This window comes from Notolepis coatsorum (assembly GCF_963971535.1).
Source record: "Notolepis coatsorum genome assembly, chromosome: 6".
NCBI classification, from domain to species: domain Eukaryota; kingdom Metazoa; phylum Chordata; class Actinopteri; order Aulopiformes; family Paralepididae; genus Notolepis; species Notolepis coatsorum.
Window position 1 is genome coordinate 107,686,606 of NC_140170.1, and position 22,602 is coordinate 107,709,207.

Genomic DNA, 22,602 nt, shown 5'->3' on the forward strand with positions numbered 1-22,602 from the left:
ACCACACATCAATCAATGGGTAAGAGAGCCGTATCGTAATTCTGTATAACAGTTTAACTAATTATTTTCGCTAGCAAGATCTCATTTGATTATTCAATCCAGCAGGCAAGTTTAAAGAAATATAATCTGATTGATTGAGGTAATGAGGGACTTAAAATTAGCCTATAGATAACGCATTTAACTTGTCGGCGAGGCGATTGAGCCGTACTGCAATATGTTACTAAAGTTTTAAATCAATTAATCAATCAATGCCGCTAGAGAATCAGGATCTCTGCTCTCGACACTTGCTGCCTTCTTGGCTGAGGCGGGCACGCGCACTTATCCTGGGTCTCAAGTCTGGCTTGAGTTAACGAGACTGAATCCACCTTCGAGGAACAGGAAAATCCCGGCTTCAAACATCGGGTTAACTGAATCTGGATAATGACATCTTGATCGACTTAGTTGAACCAGGTACGGGGAACGGGGCCCTGGTTAAGAGCATACACGAATGGTTAATTATTATATAAAACACAGCATGGATACATAAATACTAATAAACAACAACGCCACTTTACCTGATACCATCAGCCCCTATGTCAAACGTACACAGCAGACCGGCATTGAGCCCCCCATGTCACAAGGACATAAAAGACCGGAAATGAGCCCCCATGTCACATAGCAATGTCACAAGACAATATAGAATAAGCTGGAACGGGCTGTATGTGAAAACCAGCCCGTCCAGTAGTGCTTTTAAAGCACCGGTCCCAGGCAGGTAAAGAAAATAACACAAGGCGTTGTTCCAAATAGTAAATGATATTTATTATAGCGGGGATTTAAACCCACTGTTCCCAAAAGGGAAATAATATTTATTATCGTGGGGATTGAAACCCACAGCACAAACACAAAGGGGAAAAGGTAATGGGAGAACAAACAGGCAATATCTAAATACCACCAAACACCACTAAGCAAAATATTATGTAAACACTGGGAACCACCCAGCCATAGAGCACTTACAGCATAAGGGAATACTAATTATATATATATATATAATACAATATGATATAATATAATATACAGTGTTCTACTTAGCACCAGAGCAACACAAATAGATATATATATATATACTCACTTCCAAGCAGGAAGGCAAATGGCTCTAAGGCCCACAACAATAGTATATATCCTGCTACTGGAGTCCACACACAGTGGCAAACAAAGCAATGGCAAGTCCACACACAGTGGTCGATCAATGGCAACCTCACGAAACTCTGATCAGAACTGACAGAGTGAGGCGCCCCGATGTTGTGTCATCTCCACTCTATTAACCACCCATCTCCACTGCCTGCTCCAAGGTGCACCAATCAGATGCACCCAATCCAATCAGGGAGATGAGTGGCATCTGTGAATAGAAACAGAAATTAGGAGATGACACAACACCACACATAACAGACAACACAATAAATATACTAACCTGATGTTCAGATGGTGTCATAAATACAGGAATAATGATAATGCCCAACCCACGTACCCATGTACGTCACAGTACACCCACCCACACACACATACAGTACACGCACACACTAGGGGCATGGTGAACCCTAACTCAGGTGACCAGGAATACCTGTTTTTTCCAAAATTCTGTTCAAATGCCATCTTGGAATAACAAAACAACGATTGTGTGCAGACAATTGAAAATGTTGGGTTCCTTTCCACTTTCTTAAAGATAGAAAAAATGTAAATACTTGTTCTAGAACTGTATTTTTTGCACTTGTTTGTTAAGTTACTGGGAATAGGCTACCCTTTCCTTGTTTTTGCTCATTTTAACAGACAAAACACAACACATTCTAGTAATTCTGGTTTACACCCAACCCTTATTATTGCTGTTATGATTTCCAAAAATAAAATCTCACCAATCTTTAGTAAAATAGGAAATTTAAGTGTTTATCTGGAATTGTGAGGATAGGTATTCGCGGTAACCTGGGATCAATATGTGAAACGTAATTATCTCCTAAAATAATTGGCCACAAAAGACGAAACTAATTTTGGTTGTTCATTGGGGTGCCAAGATCATGCCCAAAACATATCATGCATCTGCCATGAAAATTAAGCCTTTTTTGTTTGTCATACATGATGTTTTTTTTTAAAGGTGAATTATTTGGCATCTATAACAATCATTCTTGACATGAGAAAAGATTTTAATGTTGTTCGTATAACGTCCTGGGTTATATGGCTTAGAAATGGGGCAGGTTACCGGGAATACATGCGTTACCCATATATATAGAGAGAGAGAGAGAGAGAGAGCGAGAGAGAGAGAGCGAGAGCGAGAGAGAGAGCGAGAGAGAGAGAGAGAGAGAGCACGAGAGAGAGAGAGAGAGAGAGAGAGAGAGAGAGAGAGAGAGAGAGAGAGAGATATGTGCGTGTTTGTGTAGGGCATATTGGAAGCGTGGCTGCATTTGACTGACTGTGATCAATTGATTGATGGCAATGGTGATAGTTGTACCTACTTAAATATTCGCCAATGCGTGGTACATGTTTGCAAAATGTTTGGTATAGCGCCCCTATAATGCACCAGCTGCCACTGGCGATCAGGAAATAAGAGAATTGATTTTTCAGCCCGCTTCTACAGCGTGCATAAGTACACATATACTATCGATAATCTAGCGTTTATTTGAAAACGATTCATAAATAGGCCGAAAAATTACAACGTCTTTTGTGTAAAGGCCGTTTATCACAGAATCTTCTGAAATCTTCTGGAAGTTTCAAGAAACTAGCGTTTTTCAAAATGGTATAAAATGGAAATGAACTGATTAAAAAACAATCCGTTTCGACAATGTTGACTGCAAACAAGTCATTGATAAGCGACGGCCACATTAGACACATAGCCATAATTTAAGATATAGTTTATGCGTTCGCAAATATGAGAGCTCTATCATTGAAGTAGGTGGTGGCATTCAAGGGGGTAAATAGGAAACGGAAGCCGGCACGGAAAGTGTTAATCATCTTCCATTTATTCATTTGCTTAGATTTTTCAGGTCTGGTCAATTTTAGCATGGTGTTATTCACAGTCAAAGATTAAAAAAAATTATTAATTGATATTCTCATTTGGTTCATTACAATTTACTTAAAGGAAAACTCCAACATTTTGGGAAATTAGCTTATTTAACATCTTCCCTGGAGTTAGACAAGAAGATACATACCTTTTTTGTCTCTGTGCGTGCATTTAGCTTTGGGAACAGTCGCTCCGTTAGCATAGCTTAGCTTCATCACTGGAAGTGAGGCAGGACAGTAGCCTAACGTTCCCTACAGGTTTGTTGATATTCTCATTCCTTCAAAGGATCCGAACCGATTGAAGTTTATGGATGCCATGACTTAAAATCCTCTTACCTTGACGATTAAAAGCCTCCCCAATTTAGAAAACAGTAATCCAATGGCTAGTATTGATAATATACTACTAACTACTGGACGCTCGGAGCTAACCGGAGCTAACACAGAACAGGATGGTAAAGCATATATAATGACTTCCTTTCTGGGGTTTTCAAAATAAAAGTGTGACGTTTATAGCAGCGGAAAACGTTTATTTTGTACATTATCTAACGTTAACACAAACCTAAACTAACTTTAGGTTAGTTGTAACGTTAGTTTAGGTTCGTGTTAACGTTAGATAATGTATTATTATTAACTCCTCACTCAGATGGCCTCTGTAAACCTAGGTGTGTATTAACTCCTCACTCAGATGGACCATGTAAACCTAGGTGTGTATTAACTCTCTGTAAACCTTGGTGTGTATTAACTCCTCACTCAGATGGACCATGTAAACCTAGGTGTGTATTAACTCCTCACTCAGATGGCCTCTGTAAACCTAGGTGTGTATTAACTCCTCACTCAGATGGTCTCTGTGTTATGGTTTGTAACCGACCTCAAACGCAACGGCACAGACAGGAAGTTCAGAGTTAGCCAAATGCTAGGGCGTATTTATTTACAGAGTCACAAGATGGATGAGGTACAGTAATCAAACAAACGGAGATCTGGCATGTGACGATGTAGCGGCTCTGCAGATACTCCCAGTAGATAGTGGTGAGGAATTGGCATGTGACGTTGCAGCGGCTCTGCAGATACTCCCAGCTTTCACTCACGGTGGAAAACGGAGAGAGAGAGAAATCAGAAACAGCCCAACGAACACACAGAGGCAGAGAGGTGACTGAGTCCAGTATTAATCCCAAGTGACTTGATCTTCGGTGTACCACACACAAGTTAGCTGAGTCCAGTGAAAAACAACACGGAATTCTTCAGTGTTATCCTAACACACAAAATTAGCTGAGTCCAGTACAAAACAAAAACGGTATTTCTTCAGTGTTCACCAAACACACAAAAAACTGATAATCCAAAAGGACTGTTTCCAAAAACTCACCAGAGCGCAACGCATAAAGCGGGCAGATAACGAGGCGAAGCTCTGTGGTATAATATAATGTTCTCATGTAAATATCATCCCCTCCCCTTTCTCCCCCTTGCCTGTGCCCCCCCCCCCTCTCTGTGGAGTGGGACACCCCCCCCCCCCTTTTCTCCCCAATCCTCTGCCCCTCTCCCCAAACCTGTATCCCCCCCCCCCCCATTTGACCTATCAAATGGGACCACATCTCCCCCCTTGTTAACTATATAAGTCTCCCTCCGAGACCAATCCAGGTCTTCTTACCTGGGTCATTTCAGCTGATCACCTGGGGGAAGCCCTCAGCCATTCTCTCTATGTATTCTATCTGTTTGGTTAATAAACCTTGTTATTATCCAAACCTCGGTTGACTGAGAACATTCTTCATCAGGATATCCACAAATATCCCACAATTGGCGTCTACGAACTTGTGATGGACCTTTTTGCGTCCTCCCGGCGTGCTGTATTGTTTCAGCTATACAGAGAAAAGTGAGTATAATAAATGGTCGACCAAAAATGTATGGCAAGGAATTAAAACCTTCCCGCTTTTCTCTGTGCCAGGTGAATTTTACAGAATGTTGTCAAATATTGAGATCATGGCTGAGTAAGAATAATGTGCATTAATATATCTGATCTGTATTGAGAATCGTTACCAGGGCAACGCGTGTACCTGGGTCCTTATCTGGACAGAGGTTCTGAGAGGATGGGTTATATGTGCTATTCCCGAAAGTTTAGGCACAAAGGTTGAAGTGCTATTCCTGGTAGAGTTGGAGCCGACCAAAAGCTAAGACACACAATAAAAGGTTGTTGGATTGCTAACCCAAGTCTAGCTGATGCAGACTAAAATATAGGCAACAAAAGAAGATACGTGAGCTTATTAGATGTGATATCATTGGAAAACGCTACTCTCTTAGAAACTGCTCTGTGATTCTTTTGGCAAAGAGGCGGGAAGTTAGGACCGAGAAGCTGTTGTAATCATAATTAGATTTAACAGAGTAACGTCATATATTCATAGTTTCAACCTCAAACTAAGCTCACAACCTCTTCCATTCCTGAAAACGATGTATTCGGATTGAATTAACCAATTGATCATACAGATAGCGGGAAGGTGACCGGCGATGCCTCGGCAGTACGTGAATGTACATTTAACGGGACATTAGTCGCAGGTTGAAGGGACCGAGAGTATGATTAAAAGGTATATATAATCTAATATATCGCTGTTAAATTTCGAAGTTCAGGATTCGGTCGTTATGTTTTAAAAACGATGTATATTTAGATCAAAGGTATAAATGCCTTGTCGCGGCAGAGTGCTGGTCGACTAAACGAACAGCGATCCAATACAGACCAGGTATATACACACGTTAACTTTTATGTATTAATGTTTGTCTGTTTAAAGTCTTGTTTGTATGCGCACAGTATGCCGACTGATATCGCGCCGAGCATTGAGAGACGAGTACCGTTATACAGAGAATAACATTGAGGTGCAATTCACGCGACAAACTAGGATAGTAATTTCCGGAACCAACAAAACCGGCCCACGGGAACGACCATTTGGGAAGTATAGTTTTATCGTTTCAGTTTGTTTACGTTTTCACATATGCACAGGCGCGTTCATTCGGTAACAAAACGCTGGTTTAGGTGAATTCCAGGCTATTGAGAGTTCGCGGAAGAGTACCGCATGGATTGAAAAGCGTTATTTCCGAGGCGAATGGGAACACATGAACGTCGCTTGGAGCAATGACGTCATACGGTGTGCGCCATGAAGTTATGATTTTTATATGAAACTATCCATGGGCGAACGTAATGTTTAATGTGCCCGAGGCCGAGGGTGCGTAAAATCCACGTGTAGTATATGTTTTATTTGTATATGTATGTGCGCGCTACTATTGGAAAGTGTTGAGTTGCTGTGGCGAGATGCAGAAGAGTGTTTCCAGGGTTGCATTGTCCCAGAACACCGGAGAAACGAGCCGATCATTGCATTGACGACACGTAACGTGCTACAGCCTCAGGAACCACTATTCGATTAAAGATACACATGGGCACAAAAGGGGGTAAGTTAATATGGTTATTCAATAACTGAACTGAACTGTGAGGATCCAACGTGAACACGGCAGCTTTTTCCGGTGAGTATGAAAGAGAACCAGAGAGATGCATGACATAACTATCTTCTCATTGCAGTAAACTACAGCTATCCCATATCGCTTGAGTGATTGTTTTTCATTACTGTACACGTTATAAGTCACAGAAAGCTAAACTCAATGCCTGTTTCAGATGTGTAAATCTATCTGTGGACGCGCAGGCAGGCTCGCTCCTCATAAATAGGTTTCTATATCTTAGAAATGTGCACAAGGCTAGTGATAAGACAAACATGCTATGTTTATTCAACAAATCATTTCTATTTTAAAAACAATGTATGTTTTAACTCCCACGTTATAGAAAATCATACATCATAAACTGAACACAACACAATTTATGAATAACACACTTACTCCCAGTATAAGATGAAGACTAGATGATGTGTGTTTGAACTCAAAATCAAAGAGAACACACTCAAAAATGGTCTTAGAGGAGTGGGAAAATTAACATGTTTTTTTGTGTTTACAGGAGAGGCAGACTGAGTTAACTCTAAATTGAATTACAAAGCAGTGTTTAAACACTCACTCAAACCAAGTTTCAAGTTTCTTTAATAGTTGTCATACAGAAGTACAGAATACTTTCATACAAAATGCTTCTTACTGTTACGCTCCAGAGACTGTGCTAGACAAGATAGTATCAAATAACATAGTATAGCATGTAATTTAGAAGTAGAAAATGAGGTCACAGTGTTCAGTATAGACATATGTACAATATTCGATGCAGAATAGACGTAACTGAGTTACCATATAATATACAATACTATGCAGTGTACTAATGTACAGTACTATATAGTGCAGAGCAGAAATGGGATGAGGTACAATTTAGGTACAATTTACAGTAAGGTGTACGAGTTGTAGTGCAATCCTTCATCAATAAATATAAAGTGTGGGGAGTGGGTGCTACAGTGTGTTTGTTTAAAGTGAGTGTGTGCTATAAAGTGTGTGGAGTGGGTGCTACAGTGTGTTTGTTTAAAGTGAGTGTGTGCGTGTGGATGTGTGTGCTATGTGCGTTTGATGGTTGTTGTTGTGTAGTGTTCATTGTTCGTTTAGCAGCCTGATGGCCTGGGGATAGAAGCTTCTTCTGAGTCTTTCTGTGCTCGCCTTGAGACTCCGGTATCGCTTGCCTGACCGCAGCAGTTCAAAGAGGCAGTTGTTCGGGTGACTAGAGTCTTTAATGATTCTCTTAGCCTTGCCCCTGCACCGCTTGTTGTAAATGTTCTGGAGGGTGGGGAGCCCCCCTCCAATTGTGCGTTCGGCTGAACGTGTCACTCTTTGTAGTCTGCTTCGGTCTTGTGCAGTGCTATTCCCAAACCAGGAGGTGATGTTGCCAGTCAGGATGCTCTCTATTGTACATTAGTAGAAGTTCTTAAGGATCTTCTGACTGACTTGGAACTTCCTTAGGCGCCTGAGGAAGTAGAGGCGTTGTCGTGCCTTCTTCACAACACTGTCAATGTGTGTGGTCCATGTCAAGTCCTCGGATATGTAGGCTCCGAGGTACTTAAAGCTGTTGACTCTCTCAACCGGTGCCCCGTCGATGCTGAGGGGGCTGTAGTCCTTGACCCCCGACCTCCTGAAGTCCACAATCATCTCCTTTGTTTTGCTGACGTTCAGGGAGAGGCTGTTTTCCTGGCACCATCCCGCCAGGACCTTGACCTCTTCCAGGTAGGCCCTCTCGTCGTTGGCAGAGATCAGGCCCACCACCACTGTGTCGTCAGCAAATTTGATGATTGTATTGCTACTCCGCTGAGCCACACAGTCGTGTGTGTACAGGGAGTAGAGGATGGGACTCAGAACACAGCCCTGGGGGGCCCCTATGTTGAGGGTGATGGATGAGGAGGTGCAGTTGCCTGCTCTCACCACCTGGGGTCTGCCCGTCAGGAAGTCCAAGACCCACTGGCAGAGGTCATAGTTCAAGCCCAGGTCCCTGAGCTTGGCTATGAGTATGTAGGGGACTATGGTATTGAATGCCGAGCTGTAGTCGATGAATAGCATTCTCACATAGTTCCCCTGCCTCTTGTCCAGGTGTGATGCTGCTGTGTGCAGCACATGGGCTATGGCGTCCTCCGTGGACCTGTTGGGGCGGTATGCAAATTGCAGGGGGTCCATGTTGATGGGGAGGGAGGAGCAGATGTAGCCCTTTACTAGCTTCTCAAAGCACTTCATGGCTATGGAGGTGAGAGCTACAGGGCGGTAGTCGTTGAGGCAAGCAGGCTTGGATTTTTTGGGTACAGGGATAATAGTGGACTTCTTCAGGCAGGTGGGGATGACAGCCTGTTCTAAGGACAGGTTAAATATGTCAGTGAATACCGGGGCCAGTTGGTCGGCACAGACTTTTAGGACGCGGCCGGGGATGCCGTCCGGACCTGCTGCCTTCCTGATATTCACTTTTTTAAAGGTCCGCCTCACCTCATGCTCTGTTACCCTGAACACTGAGTCTCCATCAGCAGCAGACCCCCCCCCCCCCCCCCATTGCCGTGGCTTGTGGGCTGGTGTTGTTATTACCAGCATCAAACCTCGCATAGAAGGTATTGAGGTCATTTGCTAAGGAGATGTCACTGTTCAGTTTGAGGGAGGCGCCTTTGTAGTCTGTCATCGTTTTGAGCCCCTGCCACATAGCTCTAGAGTCAGCCTGTTCAAACTGGAGTTCAATTTTATCCCTGTAGCGCCGTTTGGCCTCTGTCACTGTCCTCCTTACGTTGTATCGCGCCACCTTGTGGTCATTCATGTTGCCTGCCACTAGGCCGTCGTTGTATGCTTTGGTGCGCGCTCTCAGAGCTTCACGGACGGATTTGTCTACCCAGGGTTTTTGATTTGGGTAAACTCTTATTGTGGTAGTGGGGATTGTTTCTTCCACCAAAGTACAAACATAGTCCAGCACTGTCTCCGTGTAGACATTAATGTTATCTGTGTCGCGGAACACGCTCCAGTCTGTGCAGTCAAACGCAGCCTGGAGCGTCTCCTCTGACGTCAAATCCCATTTCTGCACCTCTCGCGAGACTACAGAGTGCTTTTGATTCTCTGTTTGTACTTTGGTGAAAGGAAAATGGCAACGTGATCCAACTTACCAAAGCCACTAGCAGAATGAGCCTTGTAGCCACCCTTGAATTGCGTGTAACAGTGATCTAGGATGTTACCGCCTCTGGTGTTACAAGTCACATGCTGATAGAAGTCAGGTAAAACCTTTCTCAGATTGGCGCTATTGAAATCACCCACTACTATAATGGCGGCGTTAGCGTTCGCCGCTTGGATTCTATTTACCTCATCGTGGAATCTGGAGAGCGCGACACTATTGCTGGCTTGCGGTGGAATATACACTCCGACGAGGACGATCGCCGTTAACTCCCTCGGGAGGAAGAAAGGACGACACTTGATGGTTATATATTCCAGGTCTGGGCAGCAGTGGTTCGATAATTCCTTCACGTTGGCTGGATCGCTCCAATTGTTATTAAACATGAAGGCGATACCTCCTCCACGCTGTTTGCCGGACTCTGCTGATCTGTCCTTGCGGTGGATGAAGAAGTGATCGGCCGGTTGTATAGCGTGGTCTGGGGTTTCTGGCGACAGCCACGTTTCAATGAAGCAGAGAACATTGCAGTCTCTAACGTCTCTCTGGAATTGAATCCTTGCTCGGATGTCGTCCAGTTTATTGTCAATTGATTGTACATTGGCTAGCAATATACTGGGTAGTGGCGTTCGGTGTCTTCTGGTTCTCAGTCTGTTACGGATCCCAGCTCTCTTCCCACGCCGTCTGGTGGTTCCTTTGTTCCTTGGGTCAAGACCTGGTCCTGGTGATCTCAGGATCTCAACAGGCCATTGCTGCGGTTCAGAAAGCTGATCCAGGGAGTAATCCAATCGGTAAGTTTCCCGTAATCCGATGTCTATAAGTGACTGACGGTCATACACATTAAATGCACCTACTGTTGGTACAGACAAAACTCTTAAAACTATAAATATTAACAAAAGTAAGCACAATCTCGACGGAGAGTACAGACAGGCGGCCGGGCATAGCGGCGCCATCTTGGTCATTCTGCCAGCTGAGGACGATGTGGAGTTGAGAGACAATCGATTGACCATTTAAAACAAATCTGCATCCAAACACCCACATGTAAATTGTGTTTACAGGAAGCAAACAGACAATCAAGAGACAGACTGAGTTCATCTACATTTGAACACAAATCAGTTTGGAGCTAAAGGGAAATCAATTGTGAGACGATAGCAGACACTATTCAGGATGGGCACTTGAAAACGCAGGACAGGAGACAGACAAAGAAAAGAGTGGAAAATTAACATGTGTTTGTATTTTCAGTCTGGCTCTGAGGCGAAATGCAGAACAGTGCAGGTCTACACCCAAAGTGTATCACAAAAGACAGAAACTCCAACGATTTGCATGTTAACACAAGAGTCAACCGAAGGTGGTGTGGAGCTGAAAGACAATGCAAATGCCTGCACTCTGACCACAGGCTTGGTGGACTCACCTGACAATGGATAACAATGGATGGAACCACTTAATTAACATGAATCAGACACAAGTGATGATGTTGCAGTCATGAAAGTCTACCTAATTCCCATACTAACAATAACCAACCAGTTGTTTTCATCATCTCTTTTCAAGAGGCACACGAATTAGAGAGAAGTGCCCGAGATGAAAGATTAATGATGAAAACAACTTTACTTGCAATCTCTTCCTTCTATTCTCTGCTTAACCAATAACTCCTTACAAAAAATTTCAATTACTTTCCATGACTGCTAATATCAACCACCAAAATTGGAGCACAATTATCTAAATGTAAAAGGTAGACACGTACATTGATCATTTAGCTGACACTTTTATCCAAAAGCGACTCACAGGTTCTGTATGACAGGACATCAAAAAGGGCACAACTCTATCAGCTGAGTAACAATGGTCATCAAAGTGTTGAGTGCTACAGTGTAGGTTAGTTTATTAGGACAAATGCATGACAGTAAGGTTAGCTAGGGTTAGATTTATTTGTATCAGTTGAAAGCAGGATAATCATTTACACAATGATTATCAAAATGCACAAGGTGTATTAGAGGTAATTAAATTAATGCTACTTAAGAGTAGATGAGAAAATGAATGGATGTATTTCATGCAAAATTAACTGGCTGCCTAGAATTTATGTTTTCCCCATGCTAAATTATGACGAGCCACACTGAGACGTGAAGAACAACCGAGAAGTCATGGCGAGGTAAGTATCTTGAAGAAGCACACCATCGTACGCGACCTGAGGTAAGGTCAACTTCAATTTGACATCACAGATTATAAAGATAAAAAGAAATGTTTCTGATTCCATGCAAAGATCGGATCCAAACGATATCAAATGCATGATGATATTACACAATGAATTGAATTAATCCCAAAATGATTTTCCTCTTTAGCAGAAAGGCGTTGAATCATTTATGTGAGGAGGTTTTCTAAGGCAATTTTATCATCCTCAGATCATATTGGTGAGAGGACACGACAAGTGAGAAGGAGTGAGACGACGCGTGACCTGAACCACGAACGACGGCAGGACCAGGCAGAGAGGAACACAACCCAGCGACCTGAGCGACCCACGACAACATAGGACCACCAGGGACGCCGCCAAGGAGCTGCGGACACAACCAGGACGACGACAGCAACCGTGGGAGAGCCGCCATCCAACCCAGCCACACAACACAGACGTCTCCAAAGGAAGGGGAGCAGAGACAGAAAGGACGACATGCAGCCTCACCCCGGCGGCCCGCGGCAGACCATCTACAGAAGAGAACCAGAGCCCTGACCATCAAGATGGATTCCGATGACAAGATCACCATCCGTGTGAGAGAGAGCGTCCTACTGACTAGCCACTACACCGGCGGGCCCTCGCCCTCCATCAAGTGGTACCGCAATGACGAGGAGAGGACAGCGAAACCAGCACAACACATTCAAAAACGCCCTGACCACCATGTCTCTGGGCCTGATGGGGGCCAAGCGTGAGCACAGTGGCGGATGTGTGGTGGTGATGGAGAGCAGCGCAGGCTCCAGGAAAAGAGTCTGCAAGGCCACTATAGTTGACCGCCACACTGCTACAGGTGACCCTTGACAGGGAATGAACGGCGACCAGTGAATGTTCTCGACTGCATCGTCAAGAAGAGACATCATCTGAGACCTGTGGACCAAGAGACTTCTGAACACACATTGTCCACATTGTTATATATGTATTTAAATTTTACTGTGTTACTGTTTGGCCCTGCCACACGACAGACAGAGAACAGATGGTCAACAGCGAAGCAACATCTGTCGGATTCATGCCTTCACAAGCAGGAAAACGTTTCACACAATTGTATGTATCTGGAAAAGGATGAACTAGGGATGTGATGGAAAGAAATCAATGAGAAAGCATTAACAATGGTTAGCAATAATGAGCTAAAATGTATTGCTGAAGGAAGAAGTGGTCACATGATCACATTACATCACATTTGAATTACTTAGGTTACAAAATTGTCTGATTCTAAGTAAAGACCAACAAAACTGAGGTAATCACAGATGAAAGTGACACTCAAACTCAGGTTAAATAAAACTGGATCCTAAGTAATTTCATCAAGAATCCCGACTGCATCGTCAAGAAGAGACACATCGTCAGAGACCTGTGGACCAAGAGACTTCTGAACACACATTGTCCACATTGTTATGTATGTATTTAATTGGTTTATTACTATGCCTGTATGTACAACCATGACATTAGCTCCCCTGAGTCACGACATGAACGACCGCCGGTATGCCAAGATATGTGCACAGCTATAGCTTCTAATGATTATGGTAATTGTTGTTTGATATCAGAGTTGAGGACCAATCATTGATATAGGTATTTTGAGAAAAGGGTGATATCTATTCCCACATCTCTGATATCAAAATAACACAGACCGCAGTCCAGTCGATCATGTCATGAATCATGTATGTAAATAATTCTATTTTAAACTGTTATGCCAACCAACAGATCACATTGGCCAACATTTTCATTATTTTAATTATTTTCTATTTTATTCATTATCTGATAACCGATGGATTACATCGGTCCCATTCTTTTACCATACCTATTCACTTTTACCTGTTCCAAACAACCCTGGTATATTATACATTAATCTCACCCACATGATAAGAGAGAAAAGTGAGTATTGTGGTATAATATAATGTTCTCATGTAAATATATTCCCCTCCCCTTTCTCCCCCTTGCCTGTGCCCCCCCCCCTCTCTGTGGAGTGGGACACCCCCCCCCCCCTTTTCTCCCCAATCCTCTGCCCCTCTCCCCAAACCTGTATCCCCCCCCCCCATTTGACCTATCAAATGGGACCACACCCCCCCCCCTTGTTAACTATATAAGTCTCCCTCCGAGACCAATCCAGGTCTTCTTACCTGGGTCATTTCAGCTGATCACCTGGGGGAAGCCCTCAGCCATTCTCTCTATGTATTCTATCTGTTTGGTTAATAAACCTTGTTATTATCCAAACCTCGGTTGACTGAGAACATTCTTCATCAGGATATCCACAAATATCCCACAGCTCCAAACGGTGAACCAGGTTCTCCACAGCGGTTCTCCACAAAAAGGTCCTGGAGAGAAAGGAGACAGGAACAGCGACGGGGAAAGGCAGGTATATGCAGTTGTATTCCAGAACAGTAGTACTCAAAACGACCCGGCATCGAATGACAGAAGGTCAGAGTATATGAAGCCTCTGGGGCGCTGATTAGAACACACATCAGGTGCGTGATGGTAATTGATACTTGACTTAGAAGTGTGCATTCGGCAACGGACCAATCATCACAGAATCCTCACAGTACCTTAAAGGAACGGAGCGTGTGGCGGGGAACGGACCAATCATCACAGTACCTTAAGAAGCCTGTGGTGGGGAAAGAACCAATCCTCACACTCTGTAAACCTAGGTGTGTATTAACTCCTCACTCAGACGGACCATGTAAACCTAGGTGTGTATTAACTCCTCACTCAGATGGCCTCTGTAAACCTAGGTGTGTATTAACTCCTCACTCAGATGGTCTCTGTAAACCTAGGTGTGTATTAACTCCTCACTCAGATGGACCATGTAAACCTAGGTGTGTATTAACTACTCACTCAGATGGACCATGTAAACCTTGGTGTGTATTAACTCCTCACTCAGATGGACCATGTAAACCTAGGTGTGTATTAACTCCTCACTCAGATGGACCATGTAAAAACCTTGGTGTGTATTAAATATCAATATATGAAAATAAAGGCTATATTACAAAGAGTTGTCTTACTATAAGTCTCTTGCAGGGCTCAAGCTGTAATAACTTAAAATGTTATCACCAGCAGGTCAAGACTAGAAGCATATGATACCTAGTCACTAGCATGCTAATAATATAAACCCATTTGACTGTAGTTAGCAAGCTAACATTAATGGTGTTAGCTGGAATGCTACGTGATTTTATTTGATGTTCCATTTGACACAACACAGCACTGGAAACCGAGTGGTAAGATTAGCGACCAGCATGCTATGTATCCTGGCTTCACAAAGAGAGTCTATGACCATAGTACGCATGTGTTTAAAGCATCCCGGTCTTCATGAATGAATGAATGAATGAAAACTTTATTAACAGATTGCAGAATGGGTACAGTGCAGTACAGCTCAATACATACAATTGTTAAGGGGATGCAGACCAGAGAAAGACTTTCGTCTTGTTTACACCAGGGTCCCCCATTTCCAATTCATCGTAACATATATGACATACATGACATACAGATAGACAGTACTGCTACATCTATACATTTATGACATACCAGATTTGCAATTACAGTACTGTATTTGTGATACAAAAAGAGTCCAGAAAGAAAAGAGTATATACATTAGGCGTAGAAACTGTACATTGGATTGGGTAGGTGGGGGTGGGACTGTACATTGGAGGTGGTTGGGGGGGGGGGGGGTAGGAGTGGGGGGGGGGGGGGTTGGGTAGGAGTGGGGGGGGGGGGGTTGGGTAGGAGGGGTGGGTGGGGACTGTACATTGGAGGTGGTTGGGTGGGTGGGGGGGGGGGGGTGGGTAGGAGGGGTGGGTGGGGGACACTGTACAACTGTACAAACAACACTGTACATTGGATTATTGACAAGACCATACTTGGTAATTTACTGTACATTGGAGGGGGTTGTGTTCGGACATTTACAGGGGCCAGTTTCGAGTTGCAGTCTCCCTTAGGTGTTTTTTGAGAGTGTTTTTGAAAGTGGGTAGTGATTCACATTCCTTTACAGCTTTGGGTAGGGCGTTCCACATTGATGTGGCATAATTGCGAAACGTGTTTAGTCCCTTGTTTGAGACCACAAAGGCCTTCTGGGTAGGCATATGTGCACCACATTAGGGCTTGTAGTCTCTCCCCCTCCTTAAGGTGATGTATAGAAATATATCAAATGTTTGCACTTGTTGTAATGGTTGCAATGCGGTAAAGTATTAACCTGACCCAGAACCATCTGGGAAGTTTTCTTTTGAAATGGTTTGGAATAGGAATGGCTCTTTAAAAGAAAAATACATGGCAGGTTTGCCTGTAGACGTCAGTGAGTCCTCAAAATACTATTTAATACAAACCACTCTGGCTAGTGCCCAGGCGCATGACTTGAAGCCTGACAAGATGAGTGATCTTGTAAAGCTGGCTGCCATGCAAGGTTAGTAAAGCATATTATTAGATGAATGACATGTTTGGATAACACAATGGAGTTTCAGCTGATGTAATTTTGAACGAGAAGAATGACTGAAATGCATGGCCCTTCAAAATAGCCAAAGAAATAAGTGCTGACCTGGCTGCCTTCTGCTCAATGAAAGTACAGCACAATTATTAAGTTCAAATAAACGTTTTTTTCTACAGTTGAATATTGTAAAAAATTATGTTTTAGGTGAAAACACTGTTGATGATGATGATGATGGCGCCGCCCCGTTCGGCTGCCTCTCTGTTCGCTCCGTCGAGACTGTGTTTACTTTTGTTAATATTTATAGTTTTTAGAGTTTTGTGCGTACCAACTGTTGGTGCATTTAATGTATATGACCGTCAGTCACTCATAGACATTGGATTACGGGAAACTTACCAACTGGATTACTCGCTGGATCAGCTTTCCGAACCACATCAATGGCCTGAAGAAATCCTCCGGAGATTAGGACCAGACCCTTTGTTCCCAGAGCCCAGGAAAAGACGACGAGGAAAGAGGGCTGGGATCCGAAACAGGCTGAGATCCAGACGCCATCGTACACCACTTCCCAGTATATTGCTAGCCAATGTACAATCAATAGACAATAAACTGGATGACATCCGAGCAAGGATTCAATATCAAAGAGACGTTAGGGACTGCAATGTCCTTTGCTTCACCGAAACATGGCTGACGCCGGAGGTTCCAGATCACGCGATTCAACCAGCGGATCACTTCTTTATCCATAGAAAGGATCGGTCATCATCAGAGTCCGGTAAACAACGTGGAGGGGGTATTGCCTTCATGTTTAACAAAAATTGGAGTGACCCAACGAACGTGAAGGAACTATCCAACCACTGCTCCCCAGAACTGGAATATATAACCATCAAGTGTCGTCCTTTCTTCCTCCCGAGGGAGTTAACGGCGATCGTCCTGGTCGGAGTGTATATTCCACCGCAAGCTGAAGCCAGCAACAAGGTTGCGCTCTCCAGACTACACGACGAGGTAAACAGAATCCAAGAGGCGAATGTTAACGCCGCCATTTTAGTTCTGGGAGATTTCAATAGCGCCAATCTGAGAAAGGTACTGCCCGACTTCTATCAGCATGTGACTTGCAACACCAGAGGCGGTAACATCCTAGATCACTGTTACACGCAATTTAAAGGTGGCTACAAGGCTCATTCTGATAGTGGCTTCGGTAAGTCAGATCACGCATCAATTTTTCTTACACCGAAGTACAGACAGAAAATTAAAAGTACTCCCGTAGTCTCGCGAGAGGTGCAGAAATGGGATGTGACGTCAGAGGATACGATCCGGTCAGTGTTTCACAACACAGACTGGAATGTGTTCCGCGACACAGATAACATTAATGCCTACACGGAGACAGTGCTGGACTATGTTTGTACTAGGGTGAAAGAAACAATCCCCACTACCAAAATGAAAGTTTACCCAAATCAAAAACCCTGGGTAGACAAATCCGTCCGTGAAGCTCTGAGAGAGCGCACCAAAGCATACAACGACGGCCTAGAGGCAGGCAACATGAATGACCACAAGGTGGCGCGATACAACGTAAGGAGGACTGTGTCAGAGGCCAAACGACGCTACAGGGATAAAATTGAACTCCAGTTTGAACAAGCTGACTCTAGAGCTATGTGGCAGGGGCTCAAAACGATGACAGACTACAAAGGCGCCTCCCTCAAACTGAACAGTGACATCTCCTTAGCAAATGACCTCAATACCTTCTATGCGAGGTTTGATGCTGGTAATAACAACACCAGCTCACAAGCCTCGGCAATGGGGGGGGGGGGGTCGGCTGCTGATGGAGGCGCAGTGTTCAGGGTAACAGAGCATGAGGTGAGGCGGACCTTTAAAAAAGTGAATATCAGGAAGGCAGCAGGTCCAGACGGCATCCCCGGCCGCGTCCTAAAAGTCTGTGCCGACCAACTGGCCCCAGTATTCACTGACATATTTAACCTGTCCTTAGAACAGGCTGTCATCCCCACCTGCCTGAAGAAGTCCACTATTATCCCTGTACCCAAAAAATCCAAGCCTGCTTGCCTCAACGACTACCGCCCTGTAGCTCTCACCTCCATAGCCATGAAGTGCTTCGAGAAGCTAGTAAAGGGCTACATCTGCTCCTCCCTCCCCATCAACATGGACCCCCTGCAATTTGCATACCGCCCCAACAGGTCCACGGAGGACGCCATATCCCATGTGCTGCACACAGCAGCATCACACCTGGACAAGAGGCAGGGGAACTATGTGAGAATGCTATTCATCGACTACAGCTCGGCATTCAATACCATAGTCCCCTCCATACTCATAGCCAAGCTCAGGGACCTGGGCTTGGGCTATGACCTCTGCCAGTGGGTCTTGGACTTCCTGACTGGCAGACCCCAGGTGGTGAGAGCAGGCAACTGCACCTCCTCATCCATCACCCTCAACATAGGGGCCCCCCAGGGCTGTGTTCTGAGTCCCCTCCTCTACTCCCTGTACACACACGACTGTGTGGCTCAGCGGAGTAGCAATACAATCGTCAAATTTGCTGACGACACAGTGGTGGTGGGCCTGATCTCTGCCAACGACGAGAGGGCCTACCTGGAAGAGGTCAAGGTCCTGGCGGGATGGTGCCAGGAAAACAGCCTCTCCCTGAACGTCAGCAAAACAAAGGAGATGATTGTGGACTTCAGGAGGTCGGGGGTCAAGGACTACAGCCCCCTCAGCATCGACGGGGCACCGGTTGAGAGAGTCAACAGCTTCAAGTACCTCGGAGCCTACATATCCGAGGACTTGACATGGACCACACACATTAACAGTGTGGTGAAGAAGGCACGACAACGCCTCTACTTCCTCAGGCGCCTAAGGAAGTTCCAAGTCAGCCAGAAGATCCTTAAGAACTTCTACTCATGTACAATAGAGAGCATCTTGACCGGCAACATCACCTCCTGGTTTGGGAATAGCACTGCAAAAGACCAAAGCAGACTACAAAGAGTGACACGTTCAGCCGAACGCACAATTGGAGGGGGGCTCCCCACCCTCCAGAACATTTACTACAAGCGTTGCAAGGGGAAGGCTAAGAGAATTATTAAGGACTCGAGCCACCCGAACAACTGCCTCTTTGAACTGCTGCCGTCAGGCAAGCGATACAGGAGTCTCAAGGCGAGCACAGAAAGACTCAGAAGTAGCTTCTATCCCCAGGCCATCAGGCTGCTAAACGAACAATGAATGAACACTACACAACAACAACCACCAAACACACATAGCACACACATCCACACGCACACACTCACTTTAAACAAACACACTGTAGCACCCACTCCACACACTTTATAGCACACACCCACTTTAAACAAACACACTGTAGCACCCACTCCCCACACTTTATATTTATGGATGAAGGATTGCACTACAACTCGTACACCTTACTGTAAATTGTACCTAAAATTGTACCTCATCCCATTTCTGCTTTGCACTAGATAGTACTGTACATTAGTACACTGCATAGTATTGTGTATTGTATATTATATGGTAACTCAGAACATTGTACATATGTCTATACCGAACACTGTGACCTCATTTTCTTCTTCTAAATTCATGCTATATTATGTTATTATGTTATTTGATACTATCTTGTCTAGCACAGTCTCTGGAGCGTAACAGTAAGAAGCATTTTGTATGAAAGTATTCTGTACTTCTGTATGACAACTATTAAAGAACTTGAACTTGAACTTGAACTAGCTGACTCAACTTAAATGACATTCCTACTGCAGTCATACAGATAATTAAATACAACTATGCAGAATTTTTTATCTTTTGTAAATTGATCAAATAAAAGAAATTCAAAACTGGTACTAGTATATTTGTATAATAATAATAATAATAATAATAATAATAATAATAATAATAATAATAATAATAATAATAATAATAATAATAATAATAATAATAATAATAATAATAATAATAATAATAATAATAATAATAATAATAATAATAATAATAATAATAATAATAATATCTTAAATTTATATAGCGCCTTTCAGGAGACCCAACGTTTAATCATAGTGGCAAAAATCTGAAGAATGATTTCAAATAGATTTCCACAGAGACCCACACCCTCTTCTAACCTCTGTCTCCCCCTTGCAGGCCAGAGGTCTAAATCTATTGTCCCCCAGGGCTCTGTGAGTGAGTTTTCCCTGGTTTCCCACACTCTGTCCATTCACAGCTTTCATTGGAGGAACAATAGACGCGTGTCTTATTACCCATCACATTAGCTATGAAGTGTGACCTCATCGTCTAGTAAGGAGACAGCAGTCCTAAACGTTTTGTTAACTCAACGTTAACTTTAAACTAAGTACCAGGTAGTAACGACAACTTTCTGCTTAAATACTGGTAAAGAAAGACCAGAGTCAATAACTTACTGTAACTGAAATTAATTCAGAGGCACAAAGAACATTTCTCACTTATCAATAAACCAAGATGACCCCTTGACCTCTCGTACACAATGTTACCGGTAATTAACATGCCTAATGGAGAACACTACACCAAACAAAACTATATCTATCAAATAATGAGCCTAAGTATATGGAGACTTATATACCATAATATTATTTTATAATAATTATTATATATATTTTTATTATAAAACATAATGAATACTTGTATCTGTGAAATGAGACGAACAAGACAGGAGGATTACAATAGATTTTTTTTTTATTCAGAGATACTCAATGAGCCACATCATAAATGCTTCTACTGAAGATAAACAGTGATGATACATCATAACTAAAGCTTGGACAGCTCTCCAAGGACACATTGTACTCAATTAGAGTAGAGGTTATACACTGAACAACTGTCTTTACAAAAGACACATTCAATAAAATCAGCAATATTTATATTGTGAATAAATATTATTCTGTCTTATATCATACTTTGTTAAAAAATAACATAATATTTTGCACTTTGTAACAAAGGCAAAGGATTAAAAAATAGATCTTAAATTAGATCAGATATAGCTAATCACAGAGTGATGATAACAGGTTTGTACCCAGTTGGGTAAATAGGGATAAACATAGACATTGTCATAATAATGGCAGTCACAATAAAACTGTGATATTAATAAGTATTCCATTTCAACCAAATTATATATATATATATATAAAGGCTGCCCTTAAAACAGAGCAAGTCCTACATAATCATAGATTAAAAGATTGAGATGAAGCCCATTATGGGAGTGTTGACGCAAAAGTGAATATTCAAATATTCAAATTGATCACTAACTATCAGGCTATACATGTCTTGATAGTATATTTCATAATCAGTAAAAACCTGATTGATTCATGCAAAATGCTGACAAGCTGTTCTCTTGTAAAAGAAACATGCTATGGTCAAGTTTGATCTTTTCCTCAGGAAATGCATCTGTGCACATAAAAAAGTCTGAAAACCAAACCAAATAAGTAGATAAAAAAACACAACTTCTGTACATAGTACATACAGAAGAACAAGTCTTTCCGTTTTGAATGATAAGAGTTCTTAGACAATAAACTTGACCAACATGGTCATTTCAGGTTGTCAGTTGAGCTCCAGTCTGCAGGTCTCTACCAGGGCCTCCATAGGGCGCTGTTGTCTGGCCTCTTCTCTTTGGTGATGCTGGGCTGGACTGAAGAGCTCAGCAGAGCAGAAGCAGATCACTGTCCTTCATATTCTTATCAGAGGATGACTGCAGGTTCTGGACGTGGTTCAACAGTCTTCTGTGGGACTGTGTCTTCATCTCATCCTTGGACAGGAAGTGCACCGTCTCTTGGACACATCTGGCGTAACCTTGATTGACAGCTGTTGAGCAGGAGGAGGAGCTCACTGTCTGGTACTGCTGCTGTCGTCTCAGCAAGCAAACTGTCATCTCCAGGATGTCAGCTTTCTCCAGCTTGGAGTCAGGCTGTTGGTTGAGGAACTCTGGACCCAGGAGAGACTTGAGCTGCTCAATGCTGCTGTTGATTCGCTCTCTGCGCAACTTCTCCACAAGTGGTTTTCTCAACTGCAGAAAGAAGAAAGAAGTCATTAATAAACTTATTCAGGAGGAAAACACAAGCATGTACATTAACGATCAATCACTGTGTTTAAAACTCCATGAACCTCAATTTACCTTGTTGGTCAGAGTCAGGTGCTCCTTAGAATAGTTCCTTGCTGCAGTGATTGTAGGAGCCATGGCTGGTCTCTGTGCAGTAGAGGTCCCTGTGTAGAGTGAATCTGGTCTCTACTGGCTTCTTCACTCCTACTTATAGTCCCCAATCTACATATGAATGTGTGGGTCTTGGTTTGGTTGGAGTTTCTCACAGTCTGCAGCCAATGGGAGAGCTTGGTTGGACAATGAGGAATGTGGAGCTGCCACAT

At 43.3% G+C, this 22,602-nt stretch overlaps 1 pseudogene across 1 annotated transcript; it reads right to left on the reverse strand.

The window, feature by feature from the left end:
* Window positions 1-21,880: 21,880 nt before the first annotated feature.
* Window positions 21,881-22,602, reverse strand: LOC311230017 (transcription factor HES-5-like; annotated as a pseudogene). Its single transcript has 2 exons — window positions 22,355-22,602; window positions 21,881-22,246 (listed from the first exon to the last, which is right to left on the reverse strand). The product of its transcript is annotated as a transcription factor HES-5-like (transcript).